We start from the raw sequence: 22,810 nt of genomic DNA on the forward strand, positions 1-22,810 counted from the left end.
TTAGAAATTCAGTACATCTAGGGTCTATCAGATGGGTGAGCAATAAATTCAGGGTGACTTCTTCCTAAACATACCCCCTCTTCAGGTACTAGACTGCAATGGGAAACACAGATGTAATTTTATATGCTGTTTAAGTTGCTGAATACAAGAAAATTCATTTCCCTCCCTCTCACAAACCCCAAAGGAACTTGTAATCCAATGATAAGTGATTATCTCTCTGAAACAGTAAGTACAGAGATATGTGCCACTCTTTTATGCACATGATAATTCTTTAAATTCACTAAAAGATGTACTGATTCAGCCATTTTATTATTTAAATAGAAACATGGAAAATATTGAAAAACAATGAGGCATTTTGTTTTTTCTCCTCAGTCATAGTTGTTTTGCTACATGTGTTACTTCCAAGAGAAGAGCAAGACTGTGAGAATGGGACATATTTCCCTGGGAAATGTACAAGCTCCAGCTGATGGTACCTCCCTCCCCTTGTATTTGGATAATGCTGCACAATTTTTTTTTCTAAAAAAACCCCAAAGATAGACTCTGAGGGCTAAATAAGTAGTGGGAATTTTTAGTTATCCTCTTTTCCTGGTGACTCTTCATTTGCAAGTTGACAGAGGGGCTCAGCAGTCACTCAGAGGCAAGATATCTGAAGGGTTATCTGAAGGCATCATAGTAAAATAAGCTTCTCCTGTCATGCCAGAGCCTCTTGAATATGAAGTCTGTCAGATCCAGGTTCCCTGTAAAATGCAAACATTGGATGCCTAAAGATGGCATTCACAGGAACCAATTACTTTGGCCAGCAGCTACCTTGGAGGGTAAGAAGTTCCTAAGAGGGGCACAAAGAGGCCCCTCAGTATCGCAGACAAGGTCAGACCTTCAGATGATGAAAAATCAGAGGCTGGAAAGGCTGTCCCTGGCATGGGCAGTGGGTAAGTGCCATCGCACTCCTCAGGGTCCCCACCCTCTGATGCACCCTATGGGGACATGGACCGGGTCCCCTCTTGCTCCTTCCTAATCCGATCACCTGGCAGCCTCATCCCTGGATCTCGCTTTGGGAGGCTCTGTCCAGGCAGATGTGCTTTGTGAATATCAGGCTGCCCTGGATCCCAAGGAGGATCAATGAAGGCAGCTCAACATCCTGCTGGAGGTACACGGAGGAGCACCTGGGGGAGTGTGATAAAAGCCCAGAAGAAACACATCAGCATCAGTGAAAAATGAGGTGCCTGCCCAACTTCATAGGCAGATACTGAGGTGTTAAGGGACTGCACTACTGTTCAGGACATTACATCTCATGTGTCGGACAATTCAGTGTCAGACAATATTGCCTAAAATTGTAGATAACTGACAAAGTCCCTGTGTAAATTTAGTATTAGACTCTTAAATAATTTTTTCATTCATAAAAGAATTGCTTATTCTAACACGCTTTGCCTATATAAGTACGAGACTTTCCAGGAGAAATTTTGTAATTGGAGAAGTTCCCAATTTCAGTTTTTTTAGGAAACTTGAAAGGGGGAACTTGAAGAGTATTCCTTAAAATACAAATAATTTTATGTCAATGATTAAAAGCATAGTTTTAAAGCAAAGTGAAAAAAAGGAGTGAGGGGTCTTAAGTCTAAATAGTCTAGGTTGTTTTTGCTTGATTTCAGCTAACTTAATTTTTTCCCTGAAGAATCATATTGTCCTAGTACAGCTTTAGCAGAAAACAACAACTATAACCTGCTAAGTCTTTACAGTTAGATTTAAATACCTGATTAAGAAAAAATAGCTCAAAAAAAAAAAAAAGAAAAGAAAAAGTTAGTCAGATGATCCTGACAGTGTGTATGTAGAACTTCATCTCACCAAATGCAGGTCACTTCTGGAAGTTCTTTTCCTCTCATTATTAAAGCAACACACCATTTGTCTGGCATAATTGAGAAGGGGGATGTAAATTCTTTCATGCTGAGCTTCTGGTCTGAGGGCCAAATCTTCTGCAAGTGCAAATTATAGCAGTTTCAAAGATACTCTATGCTGATTTATGTGAGCTGAGGTCCTGGTCTGAGTCCAAAGTTGTTGCTGGTGGGAACTACTATTCAGCTTGGAAATGTGTTCCCAATTTGGTCAGAACACTTTTTTTTTTTGCCCTCTGGGGCACTGCTCAGAAAGATATGTGGAGAGGAAGAAGAGGCTGATGACCCTGTATTTCAACAGGATGTCACTTCTGGAAGAGGGACTTTTGGGAATTAAAGGGAAACTGAAAGGAGTGAAGACTTTTTGGTTTTTTCTTATTGTCTTATATGTTCCTAATGAGAACAATAGTGTAGTAGCTATGGTCAGAGATAAAGCTACCTAAACTTAAATAGCTGATAAATCTAAAGGGTAGGATATATTGGCTGGAGCTTTATATGTGATAAATGTGAAAATGTGCAGCTGTTTTGTCTTTGTAATTTTGTTTTAAATATGTTCTAAAACTGATGTGGAGGCATGCAGATATATGCATGCACTAATTATACACAATTTTAAGAGGAAGCACATGTAAAGCCTTTCTAGATATTGATGCATAAAGTAAGGGTTTTCTTGTTTAAAAAGTACCAGCTTATAAAGAGAAAAAAAAGTGCTCTAATTTAGTTGGACAGATTTGCAAAGATCTTTGAAAGTGTGAAAGAAAGGGTAAGAAGGAAATGTCTCCTTTACGATCTGTTTATGGCTTTGGGACTATGCTTTATCTTGACAAATAAGATAAAGATCATTTGACAGCAATCCACTTATTCTTATCTTGCTAGCAACTTAAAAACTGAATTATTCATCCTCAGTGTGGAATTTTGTGTTTACCATTCTAAATTCAACTGCATAGTTAGCACCTAGCCTCCGCAAAAATGTATCCAATGCAATAACCCAAACTTAGTTCAAATTACCTCTGTAAGACTAGCATTACCAAAAATTATAAGCATTCGATGAATTAAAGAGCTTTAATGAACTAGTAACATGTCACATAAACATATGAGAGTTACATACAACATAAATATTTCTCTGGTGTCTTTCAGTATCTTTTAGGTTTGAGGAGGGGTGAGAGAACTCACAAGCTTTGCTAAATCATGCAGGAATATTCCTCTTCATGAGAAGTCTCTAAGTGAACTCATTTGGGCCACATGAAATTGCAAATATGTGTTAACTTGGACCATATCACACAGGTATGTGAACAGGTGTGATCGCTGGCTGCCAATCCTAGACCTACAAATCCCATATTACAGATGCAGTTGTACCACAAATTTTATTTTTCTAGAAAGGTTTGATGAAGGCAGATGTAAACTCTGTCAGTGACAACATTACATTAGTAAAGCAAATAAATAATACAAATCTTTATTTCTGTAATAAGTGGTGCTTTGCAGATACAACATATCTATAATTATCTTCAGTGCTGCTTAGAACTGATGCAAAATATGGGACTAGACAGTTTAAAATGAAGTACAAGAATTGCATGTAAAAGCTAATAAACCTTGCTAAGAAGAAGTCTTTCATGCTTCTTAGTAACGTTGAACCATGCAAGGCTTTTCCTCAAGAACTTGTTTTTTCCTGCATACTTTGTCTATTGCTCATTTATATATGTATATGGATCATATATCAGTTAAGCATTAGCATCTCTTGAATTAAAATCAATCGGTTAACACAGGTAAGGTCAAACAAGTCAAGTTAGAGCAAATTCTAGTCACCACTGTTCAAAACTCACTTCTCTAACATGTTTGAGTGTCTACAGCTCTACATTTTTTCTCCAGTTTTTAATTTAATATGTCTTTGTTAACGTATGCTTTCTCAAATCAGTTGCATCTGTGCGTTGAGTGAAGGTGAGCAGTCTCAACTCAGGAGGAATGTGATTTGGAGAGGTATGAGCGGCTGAGGAGGGATTGTTGTGGGCACAGCGTTTGAACACGAAAGTGGCGGCTATCTTTCCCACTACAATAAAAAGGAAACCGATAACAATGGTGTGCTATAAAAAGCAAAGGAACATTCTTCTTTGTCAAACAACCGCACCTCTCCGGCAGTGCTGCTGCTGCAGTACACTGGCTGACATCCACTCTGCGTTTGAACTCTGCTGTTACTGAATTTCAATTAAAACTGAAAACCACACAAAGGTAGCAGGCACAGAGAATACCAAAAAGAAACAAGATGTTCATTTTCTTGGTTGTTTTTGTTTTAGGGCTTTTCTTTGTCTGACTGGGAAATAATGATCTAAGTTTGATGGTGAGGGCCCTGGTATCTGCTGTTTGGGTCAATTTTACCTCATTAAAGAAAGACAAAATTATGGCAAGTTCTTCCAGAACATCAGAGCTGCCATTCAAAAGCAGAATTCGTACTGGGGTGCAAAATCCCTCCAGTTCCTGCTTCAGTCCATTTAAAAAAATATGTATTTGAAGCCTGAGGGAAGAGTACAATTTAAGAGAGATTTTTCCTTATGCGAGGAACCCAACAAGGCCTTATGTATGCTGCAGCAAACTGCAGTACCTGCAGGGTGCTCATCTACCATGAAAGTCTTCTATTATCTCATTCTTTACATGAATGAAATGTGAATATAGTTCCTGCTTTCTCGAAAACCATTACACTGATTGGATTGTGTCTAGAAGCAACAGAATGGGTTTTTCCACACAATTATTTTCAACAGATTGAAAATGTATGGCTCTCCTTGTAGGTGCTGATGGAAGGTACTCTGGAGTTTCAAAGACTGTGTGAAAAACAGTAGCTCCAATAACCTTTAAAAGTGTTCTGAGTGGAGGGGAAAAAAAGGAATTTTTTTAAGTGGTTAAAAATACATATTTTTTTCTGTGTATTTTTTTCTGGAACTCACTTGCCTTTATTGCTGCAAGTTATTGGTATTGATTGTAATGAGGCCATAAGCTTCACAAACATTCACTCATAAAAAACCAAATACCTTGTGATAAAATTAAGAAAATTGTGGAACAATTATTGATAATAAAAGTCAAATCAAACAAGATGATAGAGTAGTCACACAGGGGATACCAGATATATTTTCTTGGAACTGCTGGCTGTATTAATATCATATAAGACCATTTTCTGAGAAATCTGGGTTCTGAACGAAGGATTATATGCAAGTTTTTAATGAAACAGTAGCCACTATGTTATCACAGGAAAAAAGATGTTAGAAAAAAGTCAGTTTCACATCAGCTGAGGACATCTGTGTGTGTAGCTGTGCATGCATGCATACCTGCATAGCTATATGTCTATAAATATATGCACATATTTACTGAAAACTTTTGAACTGGTGGAAAACTGGAAGGAGTGGAGGAAAACTTAGTTTGACTAAAAAGCTGCTCATTCCATTTTTCTGTCTCCTTATTCATCATATCAACATTGTAATCATATCTCTTTCCCTACTTTCTTCTTTGGGTTGTCTAAAACCTATTTTCTAATTCAGTCCAGCAACTCATCTTTTAATGTCATTTTAATAGACCTTGTCTTGCTTTCATGGAATAGTAAAAGCAAAGGTTTCGTTGTAAAAGAAAATTGCCTCACTTGCACTGAGTTTTCTAATTACTGTATCTGGTACCACCATTGAATGTTTGGAGAAGGGGAAAAGAGGGAGGAAATAGAGACTGTTATTAATCAACCCTTACTGGTAATTAAGGTCCTCAGCTTCTCATTGATTTTTTTTTTTCAGTTTTACATACTGTGATGACAGATAAAGCAAATGACAGGAGAAAAATCTCAGCTGCATAGTCTGGTCCATGGGCAAGTCACTTATTTAAAAAATGTGACCATTTTATGACATTCCATGAAGATGCAGGACTGTGGACCTGCAAACACACTGTTTTTCCAAAAAGGTTTTTATGGCAATACAACGCGAATCAACTCAAATGACTCATGATTTCAACAAGAACAGCATCACTGAACTCATCAGTGGACTTTGATTTGCAGTCCCCTCCTGTGGATTTTCTGAATTTTATATTTGCAAGGATGAGACAAGAACAGGGTCCTTCAGGTTAGGCTGAATGAGCAGTTTACCTATGTTATAAAAAAAAATCTGATCCACAAAGACAGACACCCCACTCCCCTATGTAAGTAGTTTATAAATTTGCCCACAAATTTATAAGTGACCTTTTTGCCCACAGTAAAAGTGACCTTTTGGCAACAGTGAAGATTCAAATTGGTGTAATATTTTCCTGCAGAGTCATAAGGTAAGAGGAAGAAGCTAGGAAAGAAGTACTCCTGTCTATGTGAGGAAATACATTAACACGGATCCAGAGGGAGGATCGCAGGCCACCTTGATGACAATCACTCATGGGACAGCTGCAAGGGCAGGGGAAATGCTCCATTTCATGACAATTTGCTTCTCCTGGTTTCCTTATTTCACCATTTAAATTATACAGAAGCCTAGCATGTAGTCAGGGCTCTGGTAAAAATTTGTACAAAATTAAATGTATGAATACCTTATTGAAGAAAAACTTGGTGGGTGATATGAAGAGATGAAAGTTTATTAATGCTGGAGAACTATTGATCCTTGCTGTTTAATCTAATACTAAATTTGATCACACTCCTTCGTTTTACCAGGATTATCTGTAGAATGTGAAAGTGTCAGAATATGTACTACACATCTCCTCCCCCCACCCCCAAGTGTTGGGGCCTGTATCAGCAATTGCATTTTTCATCACTTTCTCATGAGATGAAGGCACAGTGAAGACAAAGTATGACATGAAAAATAATTTGCCTCTAAAAGGAAAAAAAAAGCCAGGCTATTGCTAGGAAAACATAATTTGAATTCCTACAAAAAAGCAAATACAATTTATTTTGGTTTTCTTAATCCTTTTAAAAGAGAATTAAGCCCAAGGAGTTGTTTAACTGTATGTAGAGATCATGATGGAATTTATTGTGATTGGGTGACCCCATAAAATTATTCACTACTGCTGTGATTTTTTTGAAGGCAGCTCAATAGAGTTTGACTCCCAGTTCCCATTAGAATTTAATGAGAGCTGGGCCTGTAAGTCCCCCAGATTCCTTTGAAAATAACCTAGCCCATGATAAAATAATACAGTTCTGTGCATCTTTAATTTTTGACAGTTTGTTCGTGACTGCAATATTGATTGCAACAGCTACTGCCAAGCACATGGCTCCCATCACTCTCGCCTGCTTTTCCATTATGTCATAAATAGATCTCCCAGCTCAATAGATTATACAAATAGATGGGGTTGGACTACTTGCATGGGTTTGCTGAAGAAAAAAAAAAGAAGCCTAATAATAACCAAGCACCCAAATTCCTTGAACAAGTAATTGTATGAATTTGAAATGGTCTGAAATGAGTGACTTCAAAGAGTGAATAAGGACCAAAGCAAGGCCGGGTCCAACAGTAGTAATTAGATTCCAGTCAAAAGTAAGCCTGATTGGACAGTTTTAAAATGTTTGTGCTATGCAAGAAACCTGGTGAGTGTGTGGTACCAAAAATGGGAGTTCAATTAAATCTTTGGAAAAGCACAAAAACCATGCAAGCAGAAACATTTAGTATCCCGCTAAGCTGAAAATGCATTCAAACTAAAATGAGAACTGAGGTGACTGAATAAGCAATAGGAATAAAGGAAGTGAGTTGTCAAAATAAAATATATTTGGGAATGGCCTGAGTGAAATTTTAATCCTTGATTTCATTTTCTTGCATGTTTGTACATTTGTTCTCAGCAGTAAAAGCATTATGACATTTGACAAAAAGGTAAGGCAAGAAAAGAAAAGAAAAAGAAAGAAAAGAAAAAGAAAAGAAAAGAAAAGAAAAGAAAAGAAAAGAAAAGAAAAGAAAAGAAAAGAAAAGAAAAGAAAAGAAAAGAAAAGAAAAGAAAAGAAAAGAAAAGAAAAGAAAAGAAAAGAAAAGAAAAGAAAAGAAAAGAAAAGAAAAGAAAAGAAAAGAAAAGAAAAGAAAAGAAAAGAAAAGAAAAGAAAAAGGCTGATGATTCAGCCTGCCAGCTCTCCATAACATTTACTGGAAAGCAGAATGCAAAGCTGTGTTTGCATGTCCTATTGTGGTTTGTCATGTTAGAAGTAATTTATTTCCCAACACTGTTCAGGAAGAACTGGGACAAATCAGGATAATTATTAGAACACTTTCGGGCATCATTCTTCCATGGAAAGGAAAAAAAAAAAAAGCTGTGCTCAACAGTAGATTACGTATTCATTTTACTAACAGGACATTAAATCTGCAGGACTTTTTGCTGGAGTGAAACTAGCAGACTAGCCTGGTAGGTCCTGCTTGTATGCAACAACTCATCAATCTGAATGGGCTGATTGATTTGGATTCCTGACACTTCAGGGAAAAATTTAGAATTGGTTTATTAAGTTTTGTTTTTTCTGAGGTGGTGGTGTTTGGTTGGTTGGTTTTTTTGTTTTTGTTTGTTTGGTTGGTTGGTTTTTTTAAATGATAACACTATCTAGAAACGTGTCAGGAACAAGGACCCCATTGTGTCCCCAGTGTGTGGGACTTGCTATACAATTGCAAAACCAAAAACATAGTCTGTGTTCCTTGAGCACGTCTAATAAGGATGAGAAAGGATTAAACTGGGATACAGAGGGAATGGGAATCCAAAGATTCAATGGTATATCTAAAGGCAATTTAAAGTAAACTTAAGTATGTTTAAATCACCCAGGCTTAAATCACCCTTCTGGACATATCTGGTGAGACAAAATTGGTCACCCTAGCAGTCAGGACTTTAAGTACAGCCCCTGTGTACCTGCTGCCAAAGGGTGCTTGCTTGTTTGTTTCAAAGCTGTTGTGGCAGAAGAATGCTAAGCAACAACTTACTTAAAGACTGATGAGATGGTTCATGGATGATGATGAGGAAGTTCTCTCCAAAGCAGGTGGGCTAGCGCCAAAAAAATACAAATATACTTGTTGGAAAATACAATAATTACATAGTATCATAGGGCAGACAGATGTTAAATTGACCTCCTGAGACCAAATGAGAGATGAAAGACAGATGGAGGCTGACGATGAATATGCTTGACAGTGAAGTTGGGAACCTTATACGTGATGGATAGAGAAGCAGGAACCTTTGGATGGATGTAGATATAAGGGTGACAAGGGTAAAATTATGGAACTTCAAAATACTGTCTTCCAGTACAGTTGTATTTCAAGTCTGTTGACTTGAATAGAGATAGTGGTCGTGAAGTGGAAGATTAGCTTCTACTTGTGAATTAACTGTAATCGTCCATGATATTGTGTTGGACCGAAAGCATTAGTTCGGGAACAGGCTCAGGAAGAATAGTTAAGTTTTCACTCATATCATGGAGTATGTGAAAGTATGGAAAATTCTGCAGCATTTTGAACATGTTCAGAAATGCTACCAGAAAAGTTTGGGGTTTTTTTTGAGCAAAGGTCATTTCTTCCCTTGCAGAAGAAATACTTCTGTGACAATTTATAGTCAATGCCAAGTTCCAAGGTTGAAACCTTAGTTGGAGCTATAGATAAGTACGCACCAGAGCACATAGTGCATCTGTTTCTGAGGATCCATCTAACCAGTGGTGATTTCACATCTGTGGATTTTTTGTGCTTTTTATGTACTTTTGGATCTCCTGCATGATGATGGTTCTGATCTCGCAAGCTGCTGCATGTAGACAGACTCTGACACCAAAGACAGTTGCTGCTGGAGTCAGAAGGGCTGTTGTGCAGATGGAAAGGTCAAGCTGCACAAAATAGCTTGCAGGTTCAGAGGCCTGGCTGCAAACACTTTTACCTTATAACAAACCCAAATTGCCTTGTGAGTGCAAGAGGCATTTAAAATGAGACCCAGAAAAAACTGGTATGGGGCAGTCTAACATCAGCTAGCTTGAGGCTTGAGCAGCCATTAATCAGAGTAGCTCTAACTTCTTAAAATTCTGGCCTATGACATTAGCAAGAGCAGTTTCAAAGTTGAAAGGCTCATTCTGTGTTTGCTTTATCACTAAACACTGTCCCATCTCTTTGAGAAGACAATTCCGAACTGAGCAGATGTGAATCTATCAGCCAAAAAACCTACTTTGTTTTCCCAACAGAAACATGTGTTGGATCCTGGAAAGGTTGCAGCTCCCTTTTAACTGTCTTAAGAAATAACATTATTTCTGTTACTCCAATTATTTACTTACCAAAACTCCAGAGCATGTTTGTGTGCTGTGTAATTTGAACAACGGTTGATGCTGCACTGTTCACTTCCCTACAAAACCTTTACCTCAAGATCTGCATAGACACTGCATTTAAAGAAATAAAATAAAGTAGAATTTAAAAGTTCAGCCTCAGGAGAAAGCAGACTTCTGGAGTCCTTAGCTGCCTACATTTAAAAAGTCCCAGCTGAAGCATGATCTCTTTGGCTTGCATTTAGCTCATACTACATTAAAGAAAAGGTAGATTATCATGGAGATATTATAAGGTGACCAGTATAATCCAATTTCTAAAAATAATTATCCCAGTAATGCATACAGTGGGAATGAAAGAAAGCTCTTTTTGCCTAGCTTCAAATTCACCTCAGCTTTTTGGATTTTGCGCTTTTACCACAGACAACCACAGAATTGAGCCTATATTTGAAATGAGAAGATGTGGAAGAGGGAAAGTGTCTGAATGTGAGGAACAGCCTGAAAAATATGGACAACATATCCTCAGAGAGCAAAACTAATACCAGCACATTGTGAATAAAAAGAACAGAGATTATGAAAGAGATATAGATGAAAATAAATAATATGAAGGCAAAAAAGCAGTGTCAGTTTCTCTATCTATTTAATAATTTGTTGTTGGAAATATGTTTAGTCACAAATTATACACTAATAGTTAATTAACTATCTACTTCTAGATTCTCATGTCATTTAAATGTATCTGATACGATGGTCATTAATGAGTTCCATATTTTTCTAATAGATTTGCCAACCCTGTACTATGACTGCTCATTTATTGACCTTTTTGCCATGTGGTTTGATCAACTTTGAATTATTAGCATTTAAATATGCTAACAGAATATTGAAGTCTCATAATACAATGTTGTTTGTAGCAAAATCATTAATGTGATAAGATGCAGATCAAAAGGAGTGTTCACCAAAGTGAATACAAATGATACAATACAGAATTAATATGAAAAGATGAAACACAGTGAACAATGGACTTCCATTAATGTATTAGTGAGCATATTAATGACAAAATTGCTAAAAGATAGGATGGAAAGTCTCTACCAAGAGAAAATAAGGAGCATTTCCCAGAACATAAATACTTTTCTAAATGAGACAATTTAAAGGTTGATTTGGTATTTTTTCCTGCAAGCGTGCGTCAAATTTACTCATTTGTCAAAAGCACTAGTTTACATAAATAATAAAACAGATAAATGCTTATGGTAATAAACAGTGTTCCAAATGCTACTTTAAAGTGATCGTACAGACTACTTTCCTCTGGGCTGGTGAGTCATTCAGGGAGTAATACAAACTTATCCCCACAGATTTAAATCTAAGCCAGAGATTCACAGTTTGGGGGCTGCTAGATCATGTGTGTTCTTTCAGAGAGAGCTTATGAGGAATTGTCTTGATGAGGCACCTTTGCTAGTCAGGGTAATCCTAATGTAGGCAATGCAGAAACACTTGTGGACACAGAGAACAGAATCTTTCCAGTCCCAGCTTGATTTCCAAACTAGTGAGTTATTAGCTATTGTCTAGTGAATGGGCAGGTCTTTCACTAGTGTTTTATTAAAAAGTTCAAAGAGTCTCAAAAAATGGCATTGCCCACCTGCCACAGTTACGTTGTGCTATCAGGAATATTAAGATACTGACATCAGCTTCCTGATCCTTTTCCCAAAAGAAAACAGGAAAAACATGGAACATACTAGTCTTCATAATTAATGTCATGTTTCTTCATATTCCCTCTCTCTAGCTATCCTCAAAACAATTCTGTTTGGGTCTGGATGCTTATAGTCTTTAAAGACTTTGTAACAACATCGTCAATATGACAGATGTTCTTGTGTGTAGTTGTAACTCAAAACAAAAACAGTATATTGCTGATAAGATATATTTAGATACAGATAGATATAACAGAAAACTCACATATGGTCAACCATAAGGATAATGCTAATTCCTACATGTTCTATATTCTGAAATGTAAACTTCCAGCCCTAAATAAGTGGCAAAATTCTCACATTTCTGCACGAGAAAACTAATATTGCCCCTTCTAAACCCATATCTGGCTTTTTAGTAGTAAAGACTGGTGGACCAAATAACTAAATTGAGCCATAAAAATTGTTTTGCTTCTATATGCCATTTCAGAGAGAAGGGTGGGTAAAATGGATTTATTCTGATAATGTGAGGCCGCTTTGTATATCAGAAATTGCATAGTTGACAACTGCACTTGAGTTACAGTAAAGTTTTTCAACATTGCAAATGGCACATCATGTAACTTCTTATTTGCTTCAATAAAATTGAAATGTTTGGTAACAATTTATGGTTACTGCTTGAGAGTTTTATAATCTATATTTACATTAACTTAAAGTAGCTGAGATATGTGAATTTTAATTCTTCATCTAGAAAGTTATATAGGCCAAGTATAGGGACAACATCAACAGGAATAGAGTCAACAAGAAGAGAAGAAAGAGGCTGTTAGGGGACTGCTTAACCACAAATCAGTAGCCTCACCCAAGATAATCAATTGCTATCTGGGGTTTATTCGAGTATCCAAGGCTCAGGGTTGAGAAGGACTGGAAAACTGCTTGAAAATTTTTAAAAGCAAGCAACAGCTGTGAGAGGAAACAAAGAGACTCATAGCTGGAGCTGTGGCACACAACCAATGCTGTGTCTTCCTGTGTATCACCAGATACTTAGAAAAAAATGAACTTTAGAGATGTCTCAATAAAAAGGAAGGCCTGATATCTTTCTTTTTGTAATACAAATACTTTGTAATGCAGCTCAACTTCACTCAGATCTTTGGAGATAGGGACTTACAAATACAGCCTGGAATGTCTCGGAATATCTGATCCTCCCTTTTGAAAAATAATGTTCTCAGTTGCAAATCAGTGTTGATGTGGAAACTGAAAAGTAAGATTACTTGAGCTGTGTTTGTAAAATAGGCCAACAGCATGAACAAGAAAAACCTGAAATATTCACTTTTTAATAAAGAAAAGTTCTTTTATGATTAGGTTATTTACAGAAATTTTACAGGAGTGCATTTGGAGTGCTTGTGTTGTAAAGAGAAGATTGCCCATAAAAGCAGGGAGAACAGGGTTTTGATTTCTCAAGTGGGACAGAATGGTATGGTTCTGGGCAACATATGTTTATAAAGATTTGAAACCATAAAATGTGAAGAGAGGAACTAATGAAACCTGGTTTCCTATGGATTTGTGCCCTAATTCTTTTAAATACACACTGCCAACTCCACAATTACTCTTCTTTTCCCCATGGTACCCTCCCCTGAGGAAGCGACAGTATTTGTGGTGGGTAACCTGGTGCTGCAGGTGTGCTCCCGGGCCAGCTTGCTCCCTGCTGCTATGCGGGTCTGTCTGCTGTCCTTTGGCGGTGGCAATAATTCTGGACTTTCCTCCATCTGTTTTCTGACTTTTCCTCACAATTCTTGTAATAACTTATCTTTCAGATTCCAATCTCTCTTTCAGATCTGATAGATTGCAAAGTTATTGGAAAGGGGTCGACAGACAGACAACCATGATCAAGCAAGCCTTATGTCCTTAGAAAACCAGGCTAAAAAATGAAAATGTAAGTAGTGAGAAGTAAAGCAGAGAATGATTGATTTCTATATACACTACTGAGCAAAAAATTATTAAGACATGTTACCTAGGAATGTAGTACTAGTCATGTACAAATGAGCCAGACACTGAATGGCATATAGTTGAACATAGAAAAACAAGTACGGTAAACCAGGCCAAGGTAAACCAGCATCGACTAACCTTTGTGAGAAAAAGTAGTCTGAGAAAGACATGACCAGATGCAATGCAAGTAAGTATGAAAAAATCCAATAAAGCCACTGATCTGAAGGAATTGTTCTAAGCTCTTCACTGCTTTACTGAAGTGACACTGTTTTTTAAATCCCATGTGCTTGGGTCAGCCTTTCAACTGTAACAAATAGAATTGGTGGCCTAGATTCTGATATTTTTTACACTATTGTCATGGATAAGTAAGTTCCGTGAAGTCATGGAGTTATTTGGATTTGCAGTGTAAACAAGGATCTGGCCTGGGGACTTCTTACAGCAGTATCTCTGCTTGATCCTTGTTGTAAAGTTATAGGCTGGTATTTTACTGTGCTTTCTTCTCAAACCAGAAAGATGACAGAAATCAGGTAAATATAAAACATTAGAAGTCTACCAACAATGTAACTGATTAAACAGTGCAAAAATTATATGAAACCAGAGCCTTTGCTTTTTTCTGAATCTCTTAGTCAACATGAAATAGTTTTCTGTTGTCATATGTTTTAAAAAGAAGTAATCCTCAGTTATTGTAGAAAACCTTTAAAGTCCCAACTATTGCAAAGCTTTCGTAGGGTTGATTATTCCTGCTGTGTAGCTTTTGCAGTTTTGGAGGTGTAACCGTATACAAGCATGCACACACACATGCAGAATACAGGAAAATATTCTTCTTTACTCCATTTCACTAGCTGTAATTCTAGGTGTGGTAGATGCTCTTAGTATATATATATACATATAAATGGAAATAGTGTCCAGTTGAGCAGCTGCTGTTATTTTAGTAGAGGAAGATAGGCAGCCTTTCCAGTTTCCATGCCTCTGTTTTCTATATTTTAGAATATATTCTTGAGACAGTTCCTTTCATTGAATATATTTTCCAATGTCTTGTGCTTATTCATGGCCTCTAGTTGTTATTAAGCTACTTCAAAGTAGCATTTTGCTGGAAATGCAGAGTCTGGGGATTTTCTTAACTCAAATGAACATCAGCTGTGCTCTGATCATGTACATATCTGATAGCACATTTGAAACTAGAATGATAAATCTGAAATGTACTCCGGTCATAAGACAAACTCTCAAATTGCAATGAGTTGTTTGCCATGTTGCTACTAATCCAGTGCTGCCTGTTACAATGCACTAGCTAAGCAGTATTTCTAGACTGCTCATTGTGTCTTGTTCTTTGTTGATTTTTCTTGTTCTGTGTATTCAAACTACTTTAGCTGGAAGTACGTAGCTGAGAGATTCACAGAAAGAACATATAGCATGGGGTGGGTGACTTATGAAGTCAGACATGAAAGGTTCCTGTTTGGCTATTTTTCAATGCTGTTTCAGTTGAGTCTGAGGCTTTACTAGCTGTGGCATTGCACAGCAGTCATTTTGTTTCCTCATAGTAGCTACACAGATTTATCAATTGCTTTTTCCTTGTTGTTTACGATTTTTTTTCTATTGTTGTTCTAAAAGGAAAGAGGAAACAAAATGCAATATTGGAATCTGGAAGACAAATTCATTATCAAATTCCTTTTACAATTGGTGTTCTGAGAGGAGGGTCACACTACAGAAATATTTGAGGTTGGGGTGGAATATCTATTTAATGAATTCTTTGGCAAGTGAAAAGCATTTGTTGCTAGCAAAACCTTTTTTTTTTTTTCTTTTTTTCTTTTTCCAAGCAAAAGCTGTGCAACAGAGTGGAACTGAGGGTCAAAGTTTAAATACAGTTTGCTGTGCCACCTGGTTTTGATCTAGAGCTCAAGTGTGTGACTGGCAACACTCACTGTCACGGCAGGGAGACCTGGTAAGGGGGGATTTCTCTCTTTATTTCTCAAATTGTGAAAGGTGTGAGATTGACAGCCTTGGAAAAACAAGTCTCCCATTTTATTCACAAAGAAAAAGGATGGCAGGACAATCATAATACCATCTTCTCCCACAGTGCCTTGCCCATTTGTTTCAGGCCTGCTTTAGCTGAACTGTCTGGAGGGGGTGAGGAGATCACTTATTCTTTCGACCGATTCTGTCTTTGTCCCATTGCTATGACTCCCCACTGGGGTGCCAATTGTGGTTGTCGTCTTTTCTTGGGTAGTTGCCACCTGTCCATTAGAAACTGGCCAGGGACCAGGAATTCACTTCACATTGGCCACAGAATAGATGTCATAGGCTCAAATTAACATTTTAGACACTGGGTCTGGATTTGAAAGAGCAATTTAGAGATGAAAGACAATGTATGTCTTCTTCCTCGATTACTTATTTATGGAGTTACTGCATATTTGAGCTACATCCACTTGACTAGTCTCTGTCTATTGTAAACTTTCTCTACTTAATTATTATTTTTGTTTTTAAAGAGTCATTAAAGGTCTGAGGCAGACTAGGACCCATTTTGCTACAGGCTGTACAAACCTTGGTTTGTCTTCCTCAGCTGACAGAAGAAATTTGTGTCTGAGTCCTGTGGCTGGCTTAAGGGTCTCTTGCACCATACAGGTCGCAAAGTGACCAAGGAATTAAAAAGCCCTGAAAACCCATCCTTAGTAATCAATGAGAAAACATTATTATTTTATTGAGGTATCATGACTGTGGGAGAAAGACCACATGAAAAGCAGAAGAGATCAGTGTTAGATATAAAGGTAAATATAAAGATGGGCCAGAACATGAAAACAAAATGAACAGGTATCTGACCAATAAATATGGAGACTGCGTATCTTTTTTCTCATGAGTTGTCCAATTGACTATAAAGGAACTTTTTAGGGGATGAAATATTTGTCACTATGTATCAGAATCTAGTTGGTGATTTAGAGACTTGTCAAAATTGCACAGCTGTATCCATAAGGTCTATGGTCATAGTGCTGATATTTCTGTAAGACTGTGGCACTAAAGGAGCTATGATATATAAGGGTGTTGATAATGTACTGTACTGTGGACATCCAGAACAAGATATAGATGTACTAAATCTACCACTGTTCTGTCACTGGGAATAGCTATCATAATAATATACAAAGCCATAAGCAAGGAGATAAAATTAAAAAAACTACCAAAATAAGCATTCTTGCCATATTTGCACAAAAACAGGCACACTCCTTCCAGCTTTAGTCAGTAAAAGGAAATGAACATGAACTGGGAGAAAAAAATAGCAGTGTTTGCAAAAATGTATTTTCTCATTATGGAAGATGGAGACGAGGACACTTCTTTTTTTTAACCTTTATCAAAAGCCAGGGATTTACAATGATTTATACTTAAGGAACTAAATCTGCAGAAGGAGATGGTGCTTTGAAATAGCTTGCTTTGAGATACCTTGCTGACCAGTGCAATCCTTAGGTGCTGTTTCCTGCAGAGAGTGTCTAAAATGCTACACTGCAATAGCATATTCCTTTAGTTTGGATGAATTCTGCAAAGTGATGTGCAGCTCTGTGAAGACAGCTCAAAAATTTATTTATTGCACAAAATTATAAGAAATTTCTATTGTGTATTTAAATACCTGTGTTATAATGATATTCTCGAGTGTTGTATAATGGACAGTGTTAATCCACTGGAAGGGTGAGAAGGAACCTCTTGTTTTTTCTTGTCTGAAAAATGGATGTCCAAAGCTGTCGGGCACTACAGTTGTTACCTTTAAGTTTATACAACTGCAATCAAGTTTTCAGTTACAGGTTGATCTTCCAGGTTATTTTTTGTTTTATTTTTGTAGCCTGTTTAATTGCAACAAAGTTGTTCTAATCAAGAAGGAACATCTTGTTTGCTTACTCTAGAAGTGCCCACCCAGCCTGCCCACCAGTCAAGGTCTCAGCATTGATATAGATTCCATGTTTGACATCTCTAATGAAATAAAGGACCCCATTGCATTCTTCCCAAGGGAAAGAGGTATCCACAGTAACCAATTTTAACTTAAGACTGAAGAAAAATGTTTTATTTTTCTTTCATTCAGACTATGCATTACTCATGTTTTTTGTTGGAAATCTGATCCCTGTAATTTAAAAAAGAAAATTCTTACTGCAGTGATAGCAACTGGTTAGTTCAGAAAGAAGCAATGTTTAAGACACAGTCATTTCAATGAGAAGCTGTATCAGCTTTCCGAACTACATACTTCCTCAGTGCACTCATCACACATGATCAAATGTAATGTTTTGTCAGTTTTTAGACACTTTGCTATTAGAGTTACATCTTCTACTTCATCAAACTAAGGCTCTGCTGAAGGACAGATTGTACAAATAAACATCAGTTGGAATGTTTTTAAAGAGCAATTGTTTACTGGTTGAAACACAAAAACTGTTGCTCATGCTTGGAGATCAAATTACATGCTTAAGAGAAAGCACGCTACATAATTCATTGACTCATGACTCATAAGAAACATCAGGCTGTATCTTTTGATGTGAAAAGCTGCAGAATCTCTTGTCTTTATTAGATGGAGCAGTAGATGACAGGTTTTCTTAAAAACAGTGCCACTATATAGAGAGATCTCATAGCCATTAAACTGTAATCCCTCTGTGAAGGGGAGCTGTGAAGAGGATCATCTGTAACATTCAGGTTAAGGAGTCTTTTGTTTTAAGATAAAGTATTATACTGACGTTAAACTCCACCTGAATTCCCAGAGAGAATTTTTTGCCACACATTGTCTCTCATTTTGGGTCACTGGCAACTGGACATGGAGCATCCATGCAAAAGTAGAAGGAGAATTTAGTAGATCCCTTTCCCTACGCACTATGAAGCCAGACTTCCAAAAAAAGGCAGTGCAGAAGGAAGGATGTTAGGATGTATCTAAAGCGGAGTGAGAGGCAGAAAAGTGATATCAAGTCAGATCAAATGTCAGCTGGGCCCAGACTCCCATCTCTTGGCAGCTAATAAGGAAAGACTTCAACAAGGGGAAGCACATAGTGATATTTGCCCCAGATTACCTCCGCCATACCGTGATTTGTGACTCAGGAACTTGAAGTCAGGTATGGTGTCTTTGTCCTTTAGTGACCAATACCACAGCACTATCCAATTGCCAGCAACACTTGAGAACAATCAGGCCCTAGAGAGATTACATAGGGTCCTCCCTCAGAGGCATATACATGTTGATGTTGGCTCCTGTTTATGCCTTTCAGAAAGTTCCAAACTGTGGGCACAGAGGAAGGACTGGAGTTTCAGTTGAGGCTGTTAATGGAAATGCATTGAGGATTTGCTCAGAGTATTTTTCCTGTCTGTGACTGTGGATAAATTACTTAGTATTTTTCCATTATAATTTTATATGTGTGGTTAATAGTGCTGGCTGTGTCACCAGAGCTTTTGTGAGAGAATAAATACACTTGAGTATGAAGCACATACAAGATACCTAAAAATGCTTGAGGAAAAACTTGACCAATTAAAAACAATTTTCTTGAAATGGATCTACCTGGTCAGACATAACTGAAGTTGTCAGTAGTGGTATACTTAATGAAGTAGCATTTCCAGTGCTGTTACCTCAGTCTCACACTGTAAGGGGATTCTCAGAAAATCTCAGGTATTGGAATCCTATGGTTCCAAGATGATCTAAAATGAAAAAATAAATAAATCTATTTTTCAAGACTGTAGAAGAAAAACTTGATCTTACTTTTTTTCAAGATTCATAAAATGAAGATAGTGAACTCCAGACATGTAACTATCTGTTTTTAAGATAATGGACTATTTTCTATGAAGTGGGAAGAAGGATGTGGGCATTCGATTAAATAATCTTGGTGTCTGTGATTCATGATTCAGCAACATGGTCTGACCTCATAGTTGACCTTGTTTTGAGCAGGAGGTTTGACTAGAGACCTGAATTATGCTGTGGTCCTGTGATTCTGCATTTCTGTAGAAGCAGAACAGTGTGTAGACCTCTTGGGCGATAACATTGACTGAACAAAAGCCCAAGACTCCATACAACTTTTGTTATTATCAAGCCTAGAAGATATAGTCAGACATTTGAAATGCTCAGGAGAGATTGTTTACTCCTGTTTCTTAAATTTCTGTTTGTATTTGGGAACAAACTGGTATTAAGTTTTGAGGTCTATTTTCTAATTCATTCACCATAGCCACAGAAAAATACAGAGGGACTGGGATTGATATGATCAAACACAGATATATACTGTACAGTTGTCTACTGTCATGCTAGTCACCTTAGATTACCTTAATAGTAATATAGAAAAATGGATGCTTTTGGGTACTAATGGTATAACCTAGTTTAGGTATCTCATTTAAGGCAAGATGAATTGCTTGCTAGAAGGCCTGTTTCTTCCTCCTGACTAAAAAGAGCTAAGATAACTAGCTCTAAAGTAGAATCCCATCCTTGCTGACCCAGATATGTTATTACCGCCAAAATAAGATGGATAAAAGAGATAATTAAAAAGGAGCTGATGATTCCGTTTTCATGCTGAGAATTGAGGGAATGAGCTTGTTGCTGCCTTGCAAAAGAACTGCAAAAGCCTTTGCATCTTCCAACCAAAAGGTGGGAGCTGAATCTTTATCTTCAGAGTCCCATGTGAGTGTATTTCTTGCACAACTACATCCTCTTCTTTTAATCTGCTATAGTAGACAAAGCATGTAGGCCTCAGACCTGCAATAAGAAGATCTGTCTATACAGATCTTCCCACTTATCAAGCAGAGCTGCATCCATTTCAGTGGAGCCACAACTGCTGCAGAGGAATGTCTACTTGCAAGGCCAGGGAGTGGACAAGAGAAGGGAAGAAGGAAATTATTCATTCAGAGAGCAACACAACACAGTATAGAAAGAAGGGATTTAACTTTCAGTGTACTAATCAAAAAGCAAGTTCTCATATTTTTTATGCATACAATCCACAGGTCATCTGTTAAAAGAAGCTCCCCCATGTTTTACTAGTTATGTTGTTGACAGATGGGTGAGGGATAACACGACTAGATTTGTCCTGGAAAACCTTCTCCTCCTTTTGCATCTCTCTGACTCCCCAGAACATGTTTCCTTTCCTTACACAGCCTTTCTGCCCCTGCCACCCCCACCTGTCCCAGGCTCTGATTCCCCTTTGCTTCTGACTTCGTAAGATTATTGAAGATTTATTTTCAAGCACTAGTCTTCTTAAACAGGCATAGTGTTATCTGAGGTATGGGTTATGTTTGAAAACAGTGAATAGCCATAGATTTGAATCAAGGAAGGGAAGTATGTGAGATTGAAAGACGAACAAGGGAAATCTGATGTGATTCTAAATAAATCAACCCACACCAAGAGCAGAAAGCAAAGGAGTTTATAACTTCTGTAGAAATAATTGAAAAAGGAACTGAAAAATCCATATGTCTATATTTCCCTTCCTACTGTCACTGTCCTTTTGATATTTTCTGTTAATCAGTTTTGCAGTTTCTCTGTCAGAATGTCCTGATTGACTTAGGGATACTGAAATGTATTAAAATGCATGGTTTACAGGTATTAAGACTTTAGTCCTGGACATTGCAGCATTCCCTGTGGTATCTGGGATCAGCTGGACTAGATGCAATTGCAGGATTTGTGGCTAGTCACACAGCCATGAAAGCATCTGTGCTTCTTTCTACACTTCTGAGCAAGCCCACGAAGTTCAGAGAGATGTTAGATGTGCATGAAACAGCATCTGATAAATTCAGCAGAACAGAGATCTGTAAGATTCTACATCTGTAAAATGTTTACTACAGTTTTGTGACACTCCAGGGGAAATGACCAGACAACCATGCAACCTACAGAGAGGTAGCTGGATGTGCTATAGGGAAAACACTACTAATAGTCTGTGAGATTAATTCTCTCACGAGGTTTAAAAAGTGCCACTGTGAGTCCAGAAATAATGGTTCTACTGTGTAGATAAACTTGTTAAGCAATTTCTTTCTTTTAGAACATTTTTACTAAACCATCTAATATTTGAATTACAGCATTACCATAGAATCTATAAGGTCTCTTTTATTGACCTATTATGAAGAAAAACCTGTAGGATAGGTTATATGCCCTGGAGTACTGGTCACTAACATAACACAAATAGACACATAAAGCTCTGATAGCTATAAAATCGAAGTAATGTATAAATATAAGTGTTTATAAGTATATCAACTAGCCTATTGCTACCAATTCAGGTATGCAGAGGTACATACCTGCTTATACTGTTGCAAAGCTCAAATACCCAGAAACCTTTCCTCATTCCCCAAACCATAAATTGTGTTTTTTAAACAAATCTGCCTTCATTTCTAGTATTAATCTAATTTTCTGTTTCTATTTTAAAACATAGTTTAACATTGGTTAAATCTTTTCTCTGTCACTATAGATACCATCATGTCAGTGGCCCATTTAAACAGAGTAAGGCTGAGTCCTGTATCACCTGCTGAAATAGTGGGAGACACCCCGTCAAGTTACTTACTCCTGGTTTAATTTTTCTGACTTTGGGGCAATCGTTTCTGAAACTGGTTTGTTCTCTTGCAGAAGAAGCCTAGTCATCTGAGTGTTCAACTCCTGTCAAAATCTGACTGGTTGACTGGTTACAACCTGATCTACCACTAAATTTTGCCATCTCATTTGCTTTCATACCCAGCTTTGAGATTTGTTCATGAAAGCCATTGTCAGACTGAACCAGCTCTCCAAACCCCATAGTGCTAGTGATGGCTAAAAGCCATTATGGGCCTGTGGATAAACAAAACATCCTTTCGCATTCCAGCAATTTCTCTTTAGCTGAAGGCTGCCCTTACACTTGCTGACAGATAACTCAGCATGGAAACCATAAGCGTGTAGGAGCAGCGGTATCTCAAAGAACTGGAGCAGACTTAAACATAGAGGGGTGAGGCAAGTCCTGTAATGGGGAAATGTTGCTTGAAAGAAAGGAGAATTCCCACAACAGTCCAGCTCTTTCTGGGCACAGAGGAATATTTTATGTGTGTTTTATAGCCCATCCCAGTAGCTATAGCTACTGAGTTTATGTAGAGTTACGAAGCATATGCCATTACCAGTAGTCCCTTGTTTTTTCACCAATAATAGCAATTAT

The 22,810-nt window shown here is 37.4% G+C and overlaps 1 long non-coding RNA gene across 1 annotated transcript; it reads right to left on the reverse strand.

The window, feature by feature from the left end:
- Positions 1-3,850: 3,850 nt before the first annotated feature.
- Positions 3,851-19,299, reverse strand: LOC140649937 (uncharacterized). The gene is made up of 3 exons (XR_012041802.1): positions 19,225-19,299; positions 8,765-8,825; positions 3,851-3,927 (listed from the first exon to the last, which is right to left on the reverse strand). It is a non-coding gene; the product is annotated as an uncharacterized lncRNA (long non-coding RNA).
- Between the last annotated feature and the right edge of the window lie 3,511 nt (positions 19,300-22,810).

The sequence above is a fragment of the Ciconia boyciana genome, chromosome 3 (assembly GCF_034638445.1).
Source record: "Ciconia boyciana chromosome 3, ASM3463844v1, whole genome shotgun sequence".
NCBI classification, from domain to species: domain Eukaryota; kingdom Metazoa; phylum Chordata; class Aves; order Ciconiiformes; family Ciconiidae; genus Ciconia; species Ciconia boyciana.